Here is an 11,879-nt window from a genome sequence, read left to right on the forward strand (position 1 = left end):
CAATGGATAGAAACCGCAGAACCATGTGTGTCGATATTGTTAGAAGAGGATGCATTATAATCGCCTTTATAGTAATCTGCCACCCGAATGTTCTCTCAAGATATCTAGATTAACAAATGGCTTCAGGAAACCTAAATGCTGGTAGATATCAGCCTGTGTGCATGGTGGGTAGCTAAGCCCGGCAGACTCCACATCAAAAGCTGCATTGTCCCAGCTGGTTTCCATGTAAAGCCTAAGCCCAGTGCCCTTCTTTAAGATCCCATGTTGATACACTGGCCAGCGGGTCTGTGTGTTCCTCTGCACATCATCTTACCAGACAGCCTTTCATGACCTTGGCTCCTTGACAGGCACGTTTATTGGAAACCAATTGATCAGCTGAACCACGGCAGAGTCCCCTTGGGGAGCACCTGCCCCTTGTGCCAGACACCCTGCCACTTGGTTGATCAATAGACATTAGGGGCCATGGGTTCGGGAGACAAAGCTGTTTGTGGCTTCATCGTCTGAACCACCAGCCATGAAGAGATCAGATTATCCAGACCACGGAATCAACCTGAGGCTTGTGGACCCACAACGGGAACTGTGGTTGCAGCTCATGGAGCTACTAGTGTCGTCCTCTCCCCAGCCAGGGGTCAGTGCTGTAATTGCTACTGGCAGCAATACCAATGACATGTTTTTGTTCTGGAGTCACGATTCAGTAAACATCCTGTAATCATTCAGAAACCTCTTAATTAGGGCCAGTGCTGCGACTGCAGCCATGTTGGTAAGGTGCCTATTTAGGATTGGGAAACTTTTGGAAACTCTTTCCAAAAGGGTTTGCTAGATAACAATGTGAAAATGGGACTTCCCTAAAGTTTGGATGTGTTTAATATGTGGAGCCTTAGTTTCCTGCTTGATCCACTACTGAAGCAGGGCTTAACTATACAAGCAGTTATGCCAGAATACTTGTGCATGATTAACTCCCTGTGTGGATGCTCTTATTTCAGAATTGAGAGTGCTTTTTCATATTAACATAGGTTATTTTAATTCAAAATAAATCATTCCAGAATTGGATTAAGATAATCCAGAATAAATGTATCCCTACCGCAAGCTAATGAGAACAGCTATTCTGATTTTAATTCACAGCTTACCATACTCTGAATTACTAGTAGCTACACTACCTGTGTGGACAAATTCATAGCCATGAACAACAAAATTCAGATCTCAGTGTTGCCTAATTTTGTGGGAATCCAGTTTGGGCTCATCCTTTGAAAATGATAGAAGCAAAAATATTTGATTTTGCACTAGATTCTACCTTGCTATCTACATGCACAAAAAGATTCCTTCATTGCGGTGATGTGATTACTTTTTTTTTTGGTAAAATTGCTTTCATTTGGCTGGTTTATAATCCAGAGACTCTGTGGAAATGTGATTTCACATATTGAAAATGTATTAGAAGTTGTATTGCACATAACTCCTTAAAATAAAATGCATTTAAAGTCTTGAGAAGATATTATGGATATCTTACATGATGGTTTATCCTGATCTGTACAACTCTGTCTATTGTGCATGAAAAATTCCCAACTACTATGACACTTTTAGCATCTTACATGCGAGTGTAAGGCCAGATCCTCAACTGCTATAATTTGACAGGGCTATTCTGACTTCAGTGGCATTATAATGATCTCAGACAGCTGAGAATCTCACCTGAAAAATATCCACTACAAATCCCTGCAGAGACATTGGGCTATGGTGTCATTTGGCAGTAGTGCATTTTGCAGCACTCTTTCTACAGTGTGCATCGCATCTGCAGGCCCATCCACTTGAAGAAAATACAGAGAGGTTGTCAAATTCACACACATTACAGATTATAAAATATTACCCACTAGTGAAGATCTCATATGCAGTCACAAGTTTTCATTAAATTTCAATTTCTATTTTTCATGAAAAATCACCCTAGGATCCAGGCGGTGTGTCTGTAGCAACTCTGACTGAGAGTTGCATTGTGTTAGCTCAACGAATCTTAATAAAGGACTTGGCCTCATGATGTATTGAGCAGATTCTTTTTGGTATTGGGTGGTGGAACCGGAGCGTGCTCCATCCACTCCATGCATTGACCTGGTATTACAGTGCTTCCAGGACCGGTGCAAAAAAACAGAAAAAAAAAAAAATCATGTAAAATTTGTCATTTAAAACTAAAAAGCCCCTTACAAAAGTATTATGAAACCCATTTAAAAGATGAGGAAATGGAGGGACAGAGAAATGAGGTCACTTTCCAAGGTTGCACAGGAAGCCAGGGACAGAATCGATTTAGACTCCCAACATCAAATTCAGTCCAGTAGCTACTCTGGCAATTCACCCGTATTTCCAGTTGATGACACATTTTTCTTCACTTCTTGTCGTCAACCATTGTTGAATGTGACTGCATACTGTTACAACAGCTGCCACATTTCATCCCAGATGTGGTCACATTTCAGTGGTGCAAGTCTCTCTCTTCTGAGGTATTTGGTTGTAGCTGTGTTGGTCTAAAAGCATAGGCAGACAAAACTCTTGGGGTAGAGGAGCTATCTTATTAGACCAGCTAGGTTGTTGCAAAAGAAAAAACTCTTCATTTGTCCTCCTGTGCAGAATGATGTTTCGTGTCTACCTGGGAGAAATTTTACAACCTTTGACTTCTCCTTTGCCTGACAAAGGGTATTTGGACCTGAAAGCTTAATAAAAGATAGTACTTCTACCCCCTAGAGTTTTGTCTGCCTCTCTGAGGCATTTGTGTTTTAATTTTTTCAGCTTTTTTTTCACAACCCCAAAGACTAGACATTAACTCTGTCTTTTAAATGAAAGTCAAGATGCTCAGATAATCACCTGACTCCAGAAACTAGTGTTTCATGTTATAGTACCCAGTCTCATGAGACGCACACTAAAATCACAAGTTGGCAGCACTCCAGGTGAAATCTTAGCTCAGCAAAATGCCCGTGGACTCCAAAAGGGCCTAGATTTCATTCTCTGTGGTTGTATCAAGACCAGCATGGAAGAGATTTAATTTAGGTTGTGGTCCCTTGGTGCAGTTGCAACGCAAGTAATAATTAGAGCCTTATGTCTACTGTCTGTGCTGGTACAAGAGATGTACAGGGCAAAACAGATGATCCTCAGAAAGCCCCTTAGACTGCTTTTAGAGGCATGCTGCTTTCAAGATCCTGCAGCAGAGTCCTGCAGCAACACCCGTCAAAGCTCTCTTAAGTGGCCTGCTGCTGTCTGGCTTTCTGCAGACAGTGCTCAGCAGCACACTTCAGATTTTAGTCCAGTGCAGCAATCTGGTACTGCTGACGGTACATTTACTACAGGTGTTAGGCTGCCTTGCTGCATTTATGCCAAGAATATCTTTTGTGGTTTGTCTGAGGGCTAAGATGCAAATTATCTCTTGGTTTAGTTAGTTTGTTTGTTTATAGCCATGATATGTGTTTTTTTTTAACTTCTAATTTAGCCTTATAAGAGCAGCTTCATTTGCATATGTGACCCATCTGCACCAATGATAAAAATATCTCCTGGATATAGCAGGCACCAAGATCACATGGTAATGTATAAGTTAGTTTGGCTTCCTAATGGAGAGCTGACCATCTGGAAATCCTTCCTGCGGCCACATCCTCAGCACAAGGATGGCAATACTTCCTGCAGCCGCAGCAGAGTAGGTTACTGAATAAGAGCTGCTGGCTCAGCTCACACAGCAATATCCACAAGCTATCACAGAACTGCTATTATTAGAATGGTGCCTGAGAACCTCAGTGTGGGATCCAGGTCTACTACACCAGGCAGTGTGTGACCACATAGCACAAAGACAGTCCCCAGCTCTAGAAAACTCAGGATCTAGGATTTAGTGACCAGGGACAAAGAATTAGTAGGGAAAAGTGCATTGGTTAAGTGTCTCAATGGTCACAGTCCAAGCAATGCTGCATGGTTGAGATATGGAGACATCATGGTAAAAGTACGTTTTAAGGCTTTTGGGTGGTTTTAGCCTTTTAGGCTATCCTGTGTAATCCTGCATCCATACAGGGGGTTGGACCAGTTACCCTCAAGGCCTGTTCCAGCCCAGCGATTCCTTGAACTCACTGAAGTTTCATAGATTTCATAGACATTAGGGCTGGAAGGGACCTCAGAAGATCATCGAGTCCAGCCCCCTGCCCAAAGGGCAGGAAGTCAGCTGGGGTCCTAGGATCCCAGCAAGATAAGCATCCACTTTGCTCTTGAAGGTGTTCAATGTAGGTGCTTGAACCACCTCCGATGGCAGGCTGTTCCAGACCCTGGGGGCTTGGATAGTGAAGAAATTCGTCCTTATGTCCAGTCTGAAACAGTCTCGTAGTAGTTTATGACCATTCAACCTCATCCCTTGGGGCGCTCTGGTGAACAGACGTTACCCCAGATACTGGTGGTCACCCCTGATAAACTCGTAGGTGGCCATCAGATCACCCCTGCGCCTGCGCTTTTCCAGGCTAAAGAGCCCCATGGCTCTCAGCCTGTCGTCATAAGGTCTTCTTTCCTGACCTCTGATCATGCGTGTGGCTCTCCTCTGGACTCTCTCAAGCTTCTCCACATCCTTTTTGAATTATGGAGCCCAAAACTGGACTCAGTACTCCAGCTGCGGCCTCACCAAGGCCGAGTACAAGGGGAGAATGACGTCCCGGGATTTGCTTGAGAAGCATCTATGGATGCAAGCCAGTGTTTTGGCTGCTTTACTAGCCACAGCATTGCATTGCAGGCTCATGTTCATCTTGTGGTCAATGATGACCCCCAAGTCTCTTTCTTCTGTAGTGCTAGCCAGTGTAGCACTGCCGAGCCTATAAGGATGCTGCAGGTTTTTCTTCCCAAGGTGGAGAACCTTGCATTTTTTGGTGTTAAACACCATCAGGTTCTCATCCGCCCATTTGCTGAGCTTGTCCAGGTCAGTCTGGATTGCCCTCCTGTCTTCTGGTGTGGATGCTTTGCCCCAAAGTTTGGTGTCATCGGCAAACTTGGCCAGTACGCTTCTGACTCCAATGTCCACATAATTGATGAAGATGTTGAACAATATGGGTCCAAGGACAGAGCCTTGGGGGACCTCACTGGTCACAGGGCACCACGATGAGTGACTGCCATCAATTACTACCCTCTGGGTCCGACCATGGAGCCAATTCCCCAGCCAGCGGATCGTGGTGGACCCAATGCCACAATTGGCCAGTTTCGCCAAGAGGTGATCATGGGATACCAGATCAAAGGCTTTTTTGAAGTCAAGATATATGACATCAATCTCTTCTCCCTTGTCCAGGTGATGGGTCACCTGGTCATAGAAGGAAATGAGATTGGTCAAGCAAGACCTACCCGTAACAAACCCGTGCTGGCTATCCCTCAGGATGTTGACGTCGGCCAGTCCATTAAGGATGGCCTCTTTAATAAACTTTTCTAAGATCTTCCCCAGGACAGGAGTCAGGCTGATAGGCCAATAGTTTGCCAGATCCACTTTTCTCCCTTTCTTGAAGATAGGCACCACATTGGCCTTCTTCCAGTCTTCGGGCACTTCACCAGAGCGCCAGGAGTTTTCAAAGACCCATGCCAGGGGCTGGGCTCTGATGCTCGCCAGCTCCTTGAGTACCCTGGGGTGTAGATTGTCAGGGCCGGCTGACTTGAAGGTATACAGCTTCTCAAGGTGTTTCTTCACAAGGTCAGCATTGATGGAGGGCAGGGGATCTCCCTCCCCCGGACCTCCCTGTCCGTAGCAGGCACGGGCGTCCCATGGGACTGATCAAAGACCGACATAAAGTACCCATTTAATAGGTTGGCTTTTTCCTGGGCGTCAAGTTAAAAGACTGATCTTCTGATCTATCTTTAAGAAACAGGGAAGTGACAAAGGAAGAGCACAAAATGCTGGGAGAGAAGCCCTTGTCTCAGATTTACACTGGTCTGAGTTTGCACCAGCTCAGGTGGTTTGATATTCCTTAAATCCTTCCCCCTTCATCTGGTCAGAGGACTCAAGCCATTTCCAGTACCTTGATTCAGTGGCATGCCTGTTTTAACTCCTATTGGGACATGCTAAATGCTTTGAGTAGGGATAAACTTAGGCACATAGCATGTTTAAGTGATTAGCTTAATTGGGGCCAAAGCCTAAGATCATAGGTAATGGAGAGCAGAATCTGTCCTGAAGTATTTCTGATACTTTATGTCTTAACAGTTAAGACTTTAATGTGTTTTTCAATGAAAAATGTGGAATAAACCATCCCCTTTACATTGTCTCCCACAAAGGACCAAAGAATGTTTGTATTTCATTTCAGAAAAGTACCCCGATTTAGCCGCAGTGGAAGAAGGCTTTATATTTTTTTAGCGTGTTTGTACATTTCACAAAAACAGCTGTGTCATTAGAAACCACAAGTTCCCTGCTGTTGACATCTCCATTAATGAAGAAATCACTTCTATTTGCAGGTCAAGAGTTGTGGTTTGTTTCCAGTTGCAGTAATGAAGACTGTAGCATGCCCTGCACTTGTCTGGCTCCAAGCCAGCACCCATCAAGAATTTGACCTGCACCATTTAGTGTTTTCCCCAATTAAAACCATGCTCTTCAATGGCCCTACAAAGGTATTGACACCTCTCTTGGAATAAGGAAGCTTAGACTTTTGTGTGCACTTTCAAACAGCAGTTGCAACACCTGATGCATCCTGACCAGCTACAGACTCGACACCAGCGTAGGCTGGTTTGGTTACATGCGGCTATTGAGGTGAGACTTAGCAGTTCCCATCTCAGAATCAGTAATCTGCAGGAGTTTAAGAGAAAAGGAGAACGAAACTCAACCACTACCCCCAGCAGCATCAAGCCCAGCCAATGGGATCCCAAGAATGGAAAGAAGATGCTGCAGGTTTTGCTCCTGTGAGAACATTAGTGGGGTTCCTTAAGCCTCCTGCTGTAACCTGGACCCAGTGCGAACAGAAGGTGCACGCAACAGGAGACACGCACGCTAACTACAGGGGCTTAGATGCCTTTCTCTCTCTCTCTCGCTGGTAAGCGTGCATACTCTGTTAACTTACTTTGTCTCTAATCAGAGCAACAAACCTACCAGCTGCACACTAGCAGCATTAAGACATGTGGCAGGATCACATAACCCAGGAACGATAGCCTCTGAAATGTCTCCTCCTTTGCCTTTGGAGCTGTGCACGTTCTTATTTGTAGCTGTCAGTACTGCTGTGAGCAGGCCCAGTTGATGCAGGAGAGTGACAGGAGAGTATAGCTAAGTGCAGCTGGGAAACTACTAAGCTAGAGAAAAGGAAGGCAGATCTATGCTGAGGAGGCACAGTCTTGTCCTTGCTCTAGTCAGCAGCAAAATGTCCACTGACTAATACAATTAGCACCAGGCCTTTGCTTTTCCTCAGATTCGACACCACCAGGAGAAGTAAGACACTGTGTTGTGCTGTGTCTCTGATCTGCTAGTTGGTCCACATACAGGGTAACAGCCTGCTACTGCTGCTGCCGATTGGAATCACACTGCTTTTGAAGTGGTTGAGGCCTGCGTCTCAGATTCAGTCACTGCTAATTACTATTATGAGGGTCTTTATACAGAGAGGAAAAGATCTTAAAACCAGTAGAAGCAGTTACAAAAAAAGAAACCCCTGCTCTAAGCAAGGATTCATTCTAGCTGAAATTGCAATTCGGAAATAGCAGAGCACTGAAATAAGCGGGGACTTCAGTTGTAGTGCTCTGTGTATGGGCAAGTTTTTTCCATTGTTTAACTCCTTTATCAGTGCGGTAGCCTTGGAGAATTACCTTCCTTTCTTAACTTTTGATTCTGAAATTGATAAAGGAGAAGGCAAGTGCCATGAACATTTCCCATCCCATTTGGGACTTAGCTGCCATGTACCTCTGAATTCTGGAATCTAAGTGCTTGGGAAACGCTGCTCTGATCACTGAGGTTACTGGGACATGCAGCCAGCTGCAACTACAACAGAGTTTCAAAGCTGATAACTCCACAAGCAAGAAGAATAAAGATTTTTCTGTATGCTTGCGTGCATTAGCACCTCTCTAGGTCTGGTTCTTCATAGCTGTGCACATTGTGCATCATTCACAGAGTGTCAAGTCAGCATACACCTCCACTATTTTGATTTGTTAGCATTTTCCTCCTACTTAAAACTGGTGTAAATAATAGCATGAGTTGCTTAGCAGCCACAAATCAACACACACATCTTTGAAGTCATTCGAGATTTCCAGTAAAGGAGCATAAGCAACTCAAAATTAATGAGCTCCAGTTGTAGAATTTAGATTTGGAACTGAACTTTTCTAAAGCTGAAGAAATTGTTGGATCTGGGGATTTTAGTTTTGGCTGAGCTGTTGTTGCAATTACCAGCCATATCACTAGTTAAAACAAATACACTGTTCAGTGACATTTACTTTTACTGCAGAAAGCAGACAGGCCAGCAAAATAACCCTTCACCAAAAAAATCCTACGTATGCATGCCCTAAATAGGGTCTGGGCCTTGACACCATTGATGATGTAGGATGTGGACCAAAATGAAGAATGTAGCTATGCAGAAGCAGGTTAATGTTGTAAGTAAGTAGCCTGCTTTATACCTTTTCTGCTCACAGGCCCCATAGCCCCCAGACAAAGGGATAGCCAGTGAAAACTATCACAGAGCTGTGCTGTGACTTGTGGGATGTTTCCCAGAAGTGTTTTTATCATGTTTGATTGAGAGCAAAGCGATTGACTTCAGTGGACCCAGGGTTTTTTAATGTCATTTTTGTAGAAAGAGGTGTAGTTAGCCTACCCAGTCTGAAGTCAGGCAGATAGCTTGGCAGAGGCATATGCTTTCATAAGCAACAGCTTCATCAGATGCTTCATCAAAGCATTAGGGTAAGTGCTGCTCTGTTCTGCCTTCTGCCATCATTTTAGTTATTCAGGTGCCAGGCTGAACAGGTCTTCCCCACACTGGTGAGCACTTCAAATGCAATCCTGATTCCCTTGAAGCCAGTGGCAAAATGCTTGCTGATTTCAATGGGGCAAGACAGTAGTCCCACTAAGGACTACTCATGTGAATAAATGCTAAGCAGTGCACCCTCCTACACCCTCTTGACCCTGTGCCATTGATAATCATATAAACAGGGTGCCATTATAACCATTGTCACTAACAAGCAGTTCCTTCTGTCCACCAGGCATTTGATTTTGCGTGACTGGTTCAGCCTGGAGGAGGAACAAGGTCTGGACTGTTCCACCACTGCTGCTGCTTTCGTTTTGCAAGTAAGTTGGGAATGACTGCCACACCGTTCTCGGGAACGTATTGGAGGAGGTTCTGCTCCCAGTTTACACTACTGCCCATCTGGAGTAACTCTGACGAAGTCAGTGGAGCTCCCTTGAATTTAAACCAGTGTAACTGAAGGAAGGTCTTGCTCTAAGGGTGTAAATTGGATGGGGGAGTGAAGATGGGGATGGGAAGAGAAAATGGCAGTATTTATTATATCAGAGAGTGTAATTATGCAGTTTTCTCCCTCTTTTTAACACAAAGGAGGAACATGCAGTTATGTGATCACAGTTTGCTGCAGTGAATTATTTAGTCAGTCTCTCCAGGAGCATGTTGTTGAGGCTAATGCTGCTTGTACTAATGTAGGAAATCATTAAAGATCAATAAAGAAATCATTAGCAGTGTGACGCCCTTACCAAACCGCCTGAGCTACAGATATACCACTTAATCTGGCCATAAAAACGGCACCATGAGCTCATTTTAATGGGTGTCAGCAAGATTGATTGGCTGAGGTCAAAGGTTACAACAGCAATTTGCAACCAAGACCACTAATGCACTTGTAACTCTTTGGAATACTTTAATGCAAGTTAAACAGAAAATGCCCTGTAAACCACATAGAGTCCTTTTGTGCAGACAATTTAAAAGACTTTCAATGTGATGCAAGATTCTGGAATAGAAATAGTACAATCTAGCAGATGGATTTTACTTAGTTAAAACAAAACAAACTATAATGCTCTGTGTCCGCTCAATAGAGGAGACTCCAAACAACCTCCAGCAGTTCTGTGAGCTATTAGCAAGGAAGAATCATCTTGTGGTTAAGATGCTAGCTGAGGACTTGGAAGAGCAGGGTTCAGCTCCCAGCTCACTTGTGACTTAGGGTAGGTGAGGTGCTTCATCTACCCTCTGCCTCTGTTCCCCATCTTGACAGAGCTGATGATAAACCTGCTCTGTTTATTCAGGCTAAAACTTTCAAAAGGGATGAATGAGTGCCCAGCTAGAGGCAACCTAAAAGGTCTGATCTTTACAAAGTAGCAAGCACCCTTTGAAGCCCCCTCCAGATGTCTCAGGTTGGGCACTCAAACTCTGAGATGCTCAAAATCACTCAGTACTTTTGAAACTCCTGGAACGACAGTCCCTGCTCTGAGGAGCGTGTAGTCCATTGATATGGATCTGTACAGCACCTAGCACGCTGAAGCCCCAGCTTGTGCTGAGGTCTTTGGGTGCAACTATAATACATATATTTCCTGATTTTATTTGGTGTGTTGGGGCTACACAGCATCTCCCCCAGCAATCCCATAGGGAGCAAATGAGTAAGTAGCCTAACTTAATAAGGCAGGGACCATGACTTAAAGCACTGTGATCAGATAATTAGTTTTCAAATCCTCTCCCAGTGTATTTTGTGTGTGCAGCATATACCCTAACATAAGACAAGGGAAACGCATCTCTTCTTTAACATCAGTTTAACTGCAGTTACTGGTAATTCTGTAGCAAAAGGGTTACTCAGGGCAATTCTCAGCCTCAGTAGCAAAGTTTGTTGTGATCTTCAGAGGGATTAACAGGGGAAGGAAAATCCAATGTTGAGCTGGAGTCTGACTTCTGTAATAGCTGCGCTGTGATGACTTGATTGCCCATCACTGGGCAGAGGGGTTTGCCCTGTGGTTCTAGGACCAGGTGTGGAGTCACCAGCGACTTCCTGGTGACTTGGTTAGTCTGAGCCAAATTCTGTTCAGTTACCCTGATGTCCTTCTGGGGTAACCTCCCTTACTGCAGTGGAGTTATTGCAGAATGACGGTGGGGTAGGCGAGCACAGAATTGGGGCCCCAGCTTAACTTGGTCCATCATGAAGGTTATCACCTTTCCTACCTCCCAGGGGTGCTCTGGTCCCTTAGTCCAGAATTTCCAGAGGTGCTGCTCACAGTTAGAGCCACATTGTTCAAAAGCAGCTAGCTCTCATTTAAGCACTTAAATAGGGATCAGATTTTCTGGGCCTGGTGTGCTGATCGTTTTGGAAAGCGTGGCCCCTTTTGTGGGTACTGACCACTTGGAAACCTGACATTGAGTTATTTGAAGGTTGGCCCTTAATGTGAAGGCCAGTGAGATCCTGAAAAAGAGGCTAAATCCTGACCTAATATAAACCAGCAGCTCTCTGGAAGCTAATGGGTAGGTTAGGAGAGCAGTGTGGTTTGCTGGACAGAGCATTCAACTGGGTAGAGAAGACCTCTGTCACTGGCCTTTTGGGTTATCTTGGGTGAGTCACTTTCCTTCTTGGTGCCTCAGTTTCCCCATCTGTATAATGGAAATAGTGATACTGACCTCGTGTATAAGGGAAATAGTGATACTGAGCTCTGTGGGTAAAAAGGGCCACATGGTATTTTCTCAGCTTACACACCCTGAGGATTTTGTCCTGGACATTCTCCAGAAAAGCACAGGATTATTGATATGGTCCATGCAATTAGCTGCTATGGTCTGGTGCAAGGATATCTCTATACTTCTTTCTACCTTGACAACAAGCTTCTAAGGTTAAATGTCAGAGAAGGCCACAAAGACTCAATAAATCTGGTATTTACTTAACAAGACCATGTCTTCCTACAATCCTGATGAAGGGCGTTGGATTAAGTAGACAAATCCCAATACCGAAGAGGGGAAATTGTGGTGATACCA

This window comes from Crocodylus siamensis, chromosome 7, assembly GCF_052110815.1.
Source record: "Crocodylus siamensis isolate JL-2025a chromosome 7, ASM5211081v1, whole genome shotgun sequence".
Taxonomy (NCBI): Eukaryota; Metazoa; Chordata; order Crocodylia; family Crocodylidae; genus Crocodylus; species Crocodylus siamensis.